The sequence below is a fragment of the Bidens hawaiensis genome, unplaced genomic scaffold (assembly GCF_021521415.1).
Source record: "Bidens hawaiensis isolate Kalapana, Puna unplaced genomic scaffold, B.hawaiensis_p1.1 tig00008877_1, whole genome shotgun sequence".
Lineage (NCBI taxonomy): Eukaryota > Viridiplantae > Streptophyta > Magnoliopsida > Asterales > Asteraceae > Bidens > Bidens hawaiensis.
The window spans coordinates 890,831-897,362 of record NW_027491642.1 but is presented as its reverse complement, the minus strand read 5'-3'; positions in this window follow the sequence as shown (position 1 = coordinate 897,362).

Below are 6,532 nucleotides of genomic sequence, written 5' to 3'. Positions count from 1 at the left end.
TTGAAAAATTTCAACTTTGAAGACCAATGTCTATCGTGCAAGAAGGGAAAGCAACACAAGAAATCTCATCACACCAAGAAGGTTAATTCAATAGTCAGTACCCTAGACCTACTTCACATGGATCTCTTCGGTCCCGTGAATGTAAAAAGCCTAGGTGGAACATCATACTGCTTGGTGATAACTGATGATTTCTCTCGATATTCTTGGGTATATTTCCTAAAGACAAAGGATGAAACGGTTCAGTTGGTAATTAACTTGATTACCAAGGTTGAGAATATTATGGGGAGAAAGGTTAAATACATCAGGAGTGACAATGGGACAGAGTTCAGAAACTATCAGATGGAGATATTCTGCTTACAGAAAGGGATAGAGCACCAGTACAGCGCTCCGTATACTCCGCAACAAAATGGGGTGGCTGAGAGGAAGAACAGAACGCTAATTGAAGGAGCCAGAACCATGCTGGCTGATGCTAAACTTCCTGTGGTGTTCTGGACTGAAGCTGTTGCAACAGCCTGTTATATCCTTAATCGAGTTTTAACTGTTAAAAGATTGAATAAAACATGTTATGAACTTATGCATGGTAGAAAGCCTAACTTGAATGGTCTCGAACCATTCGGGTCCCCGTGTTCGATATTAAAGACGAACTCAAAATTTAGTGAGATAGCCGACGAAGGTATTTTAGTCGGATATGTTGTTGGGACACCCAACAGACGAGTCTTTAATCTATCGACCAGCAAGGTTGAGGTGGTATGTAACTCTGACATCACAAGTTACAAATCACCAAAACCAAGCACGGGACCCGCTGGGGCTTTCGACTATGATAAGCTTTTTAAATCTTTTAATTTGCCTTACTTGGATTGTGCAGAAGTTGATGAGAGAATAGCTACGCAGATTCTTTATGATGAGGAAGAAAATTTTGTGCAACGACCGCAGTACGATGAATGTCAACCTTCCTCGTCAACTGCTGTCGACACCCCTGTTGCCTCTACTGAAGACGAATTCTTCAATCCTTTTCACTCTCAACAACAATCGCCCATTGATGAACTATCTTCGAACCTGGAAGACAATCTGCAAGTCAGTTCGGTTCCGACTACAGGAGTTCATAAATATCACCCTTTGGAGAACGTGATAGGTGATCTGTCTGATGGTGTACAAACAAGACGAAGCTTGAATTAGGACACCTGTGTTTACGCAAGTATCAAAGAAACAGGTATCATTAACGAGTGCCTGTACACCTGTTTCATTAGTTAGATTGAACCAAAGAACTATCAAATGGCTCTAAAGGACAGCTCGTGGGTCGAAGCCATGCAAGAAGAGTTAGCCCAGTTCGAGAAGATGGAGGTTTGGAAATTGGTTGCAAAACCGAAAAATGTGCATGCGATTGGCACAAAATGGGTTTTCAAATGCAAGAGAGATGAAAAAGGGATAATTATCAGGAACAAGGCAAGGCTGGTTGTAAAAGGTTTTAATCAGCAAGAAGGGATCGACTACAATGAAGTGTTTGCTCCTGTGGCGAGATTGGAAGCGATTCGTTTGTTTTTGGCATTTGCTGCACACAAGGAGATGAAGGTGTTCCAGTTGGACGTGAAAAGTGCGTTTCTTAACGGTAAAGTCGATGAGGTTGTGTACGTTGAGCAACCGCCGGGTTTTCCTGACCCAGACTTTCCTGATCACGTGTACAAGCTAAGTAAAGCGCTATAAGGGCTACATCGGGCCCCTCGTGCCTGGTATGCAACTCTATCCGATTACTTGCTTGAGAATGGGTTTGAAAGGGGAAAGATCGATAGCACACTGTTCGTTAAGAGAAAAGGAAGAGACTTTCTTCTGGTTCAAGTCTACGTGGACGACATCATCTTTGCTGCATCAAAAGTAGCCATGTGTCAGGAGTTTGAAGCCGTCATGAAAAAGAGGTTTGAAATGAGTGCTATGGGTGAACTAACTTTCTTTTAAGGATTGCAGGTTGATCAGGAGAAAGATGGGATGTTCATTCATCAGACTAAATATGTCCAAGACGTTCTCAAACGCTTCAAGATGGAGGACAACACTCCATTTGATACTCCAGTTTGCGTCAACCACAAACTGGGTGCTGACTCAGACAGTGATGCAGAAGTGGACCCCACACAATATCGGGCAATCATAGGTTCTTTAATGTATTTAACTGCATCTAGACCTGATATTATGTTTGCAGTTTGTCTTTGTGCTCGTTTTCAGGCAAACCCAAAGGAATCTCACATGAAAGGAGTGAAGAGGATATTGCGGTATCTCAAAGGGAAGCCTAAGCTGGGGTTGTGGTACACGAAAGGGGGAGACTTGGAGTTGGTCGCTTACACTGATTCTGACTATGGAGGATGCAATCAGAATCGGAAGTCGACAACGGGTGGATGCCAGTTTCTTGGAGGCAGATTAGTGTCATGGCAGTGCAAGAAGCAGACCTCTGTCGCCATCTCTACCTGTGAAGCAGAGTACATGGCAGCATCGAACTGCTGCTCCCAGGTTCTTTGGATACAACAGCAGTTACGCGATTACGGTCTGAATTTCACTCAAACTCCTATTTGCATTGACAACACTGCAGCGATCTCAGTAACTAACAATCTCGTAAAGCACAGTAAAACTAAACACATTGACATACGTCATCATTTTATACGGGATTGTGCTGAGAAGAAATTAATAATACTAGAAAAGGTTGATTCGTTAGATAATTTCGCTGATTTGTTTATTAAAGCGTTTGACAAAAATCGTTTTCAAAACCTTGTTGAGCTAAATGGGATGATCAATCCCGAGTAACCGTGTTTCTCGTTTTTAATTAAAAAAAAACGTCACTATCGCTTAGAAGTATGTCGGTTGCTTCGCTTTGAAGGACATATCTTCGGATATGTTTGGTCCTCATTTCTACCTGTAGAGTATGAGGATAGCCATTAACCAGATGACTGAAAGTGACCGGGGCGGTTTATGATGTGTTTTTATTCTTTCGCTGAAAATTAGTCGTTCATACTTAGTTAGAAGGACACATACTCGTATGTGGTCGGTCCGGCTGATCCATTGGATCTTCAGGATAGCCGTTTACCTGAAGACTTTGACTTGAGCGGGGCGATAGAATTTAAAATTCTTTTAAGGGAGATGAAATAATTTTTCAAGTCTACTACTTCGTAAGAAGTTTCTTTACTATGTTTAAAAGAAAATTGATCCAACCTTGGGAAGTGATAGATAAACTAATTCTGTGTACTTAACTAGTGAAGTTATTAGGCCTAAAAGACTTTAGAACAGTCATTGTATGTCATGGTAGCTTTTTATGGTGCGTAAAAGTAGAAGTGATACTAACTAACTCTCCTCGATTTTAAGTGGAAACTCATTAAGAGTTGTGCATGTCTTCATATATATCTTTCCGAATGATAGGCAGAAAAGCGATTACCCAGTCATACACGAGCCCGTGAGTGTTCTGATTCCCGAGAAGATAGTGTGTCAAGAAACTGCAGTGATCCAAATTCGGGACTTGCAGTAGTCTACTGTTTACGGCTATGGAAATGTTTAAAAAAAAATTAAAAAAATTATTATTATTATTTAAGCCTTCTGAAGTTTATTATGTTATACTTATCAATGAAAAGGCAAGACCGAGAACGAGATGAATATCGAGATGTATTTACAGCTTAATCAGACACTACGGGTCGAGGTCAACTCGGGGTGACTTGGGGAAAGCCAAATACGCTTTGAGAATAGATAGGAGACATCACATTCTCTGATGTGTTGTCCATTTATATTTTGAGCTTAATTGAACCTAATCCGTATCATAGAAACGATGAAAACCATGCTAAGTTGTTTACCTGCTTACAACCTGTTTCTTTATGTCATAATACAGCTGAACATGGATCTAAGTGACAGTCACTTAATTAGTATGATTCCTGTTCAGATCTTTTCTAAAACATGTAAGTCCCTGTCAGACTGAAATTTGATCCCGTGTATTATATTTCAAACTTTGATTTTACTTATGTCGTATTATGGTTTAATACCTGGTTACTTGGTCGTTGATCATATTTATTTTAACGCTTTAAAGGAGGTTTTAAAAGTTAATGGCAAAATGTTCAATTTATATGGGCTTGTTGTGTAACTTTTAATATAAGCGAAGTTGTGAAAATATAGGCGAACTTATTAAACAGGCGAAGTTAAGGGGTAAGCAAAGTTAACCCTAACTTCGCCTGTATAATATTAAAGGTATATAAAGAAGTCTTATAGTCAAACTCTTTTTACTTTTACTTTTCATAAACCAGCGAACTTATCAACTGTTAATCCTCGGCGAAGTTATCTTGTGAATCAAACCTTCATATTAATCAATTTCAATCCGTCTTAAGGTGTGTAGTGTTGTCCTAACTTATAATCTATGTCAATGGCGTTAATCAAAGATTGTTTTGATCCGATTAATGACCCCGTTCATTCAAACCCTCAACACCTGCTTTTCAAACTTATTTTCACGTGGTCGTAATCATCTTGATCGTCGTGATCTCCTCAAAAACATGTTTTGTAGAGTCCACAATCATCAAACTCATAAAATTCACGGATGTTCCCGTGGTGACTACCTCATCTTCGTTTGGTATACCACCTACTACATTCCAGCTCTCGGCTCCAGAGATTGTGTCCTTGCCACCTCCATCTCTTACTCCATCGGAGGTCGTAGCAAGGTTTGTTGAGTCGACAGTTGTTGCCACTGCAGGGTTGTCGGTTACGATACCACCTGCGGTTACGTTTCCACCTGTTTCTGAGGTGCCGGTTACATTGGGAATCCCTCCTCCGTACGCTCAAGACATATCACATATGAGGTTTGATTTCGATGCAACCTTATCCGACTCGGAAAGAATAGCAGCGCTTGAAAGGGTCGTGGCAGAACAATCAAGAGTAAATCTAATCCAGACTCATGCTATTCAGCGCCTCGTTGCGGAGAATCAAATTCAGTCGTCCCTCCTGATCGAGCATGGTAAAATATTTGATGCCTTGAAACAGTTCTTGCATCTCAGGGGGAGACGAGCTGTAAGGGTGACGAACTGAGGACGAAGAAGAGAAACGATCGAGACGATGATCCCAATGCATCGAAAGATGCAGGTGGAGAGTTGCCAAGAACTGAACAAGCTCTTGGGACTTCCACATCTCAGGGGGGAGTCAACGAGTGCAGCTGGCGGTTCAGGGGGTGATGATGTGGTGGTTGTGGAGACTGAGGAGGTGTTGGATGATGATGTTATAGGTGATGAGGATGTGTTACCGTTGGAAGAGATTGAGAAGATATGGGCTGAGATCGTGATTGATAGTGAAGTCGAAGAGGGAGAGATTGTGGAGGAGAACGTTGAACATGAAATTCCAGAAGTTGAAAATTCAGATTTGGGTCAAGATACGGGATGTGATGAGACAGAATGGGAAGAGCAGCCAAGATGGAAAGAAGGCTACGCTCAGTGGTTAGTAAAGACTAAGAAACCGGCGGTCCCTACTATGTTCAAGAAAAGTTACAACATCAAGGGTTATGCTGAATCGAAAAAGGGGATTATTTGCTGGTTATATGATGAGCAGTTGAGGCTTTTTTGATTAAACGGTATGATGGGGTTCAGTATTTCAAGAGATTGTTGAGGTCGTTGAATACGTTGCCTGAGTGTGAGGTGAAGGACTTAGCCAGGTTGGGGTTGATAAACAGGAGTGATGATAACATGGCTAGGATCATTGGGAAGATAGTCTGGAAGGAAAGCATAAAGGAGAAAAAGTTCGAGCTGTTGAAACCGCAGAAAGGAAAGCTCGTTGAAGACAAAGACAGAGGAATGAGAGCAGATGGCAAGCCTTGGATGATAATGAAGTATAAGCCGATCCGGTGTCAAAAAGAAGTGCCGATGAAACAAATGCCCAAGGATGTGCTCAAGGATCTGAAATGGTGGTACGTTGATAGTGAGACGGCTGAAGCAGTAATGGAGGATGAAGATGAACAGGAGCTGATGAGAGTGTATGATCCAATGCACTTAGTGAATTTGTCTCAAGCTGATCTGCAGGTGCTAAATGAGAAAAAGATATTTTATATTCCTGCCTGGAAAGAAGAAGCAAAGAAATATCAAAGAGTAGTTTCAGTTTGCGTACGAGAAGGCGTTCATGCTTGAAGATGGAAGATACAAGATTTTTGGGATTACGAGACACGTGTTTGAAGATAGAGATATGAAGCTACTGCCAAGGGGGAGTCTGTTGGTACATGATGTCAGTAGTTCAGTATCTAGTGTCTGTAATTGTGTTAGTTGGATTTGTATTAATGTTTTGTTAACTTGTTTCACAAGTTCGCCTCTTATAAGCGAACTTGTGGAACATGCGAAGTTATCAACAACTTCGCCTAACATGTTAGGCGAAGTTGTCGATAACCATAAAAGCTTAGCTGCGGCTTGTTTTGTAAAGAACGATTTAGTACGTGTAATTGTGATCGATGAATCACGTGTTATTAGTTGCAATACAACGTGTTCTTTGTTTATTGTAACGTGTGTTTGCTTGTGTTTAACGTATATCGATTCTACACTCGTATCGT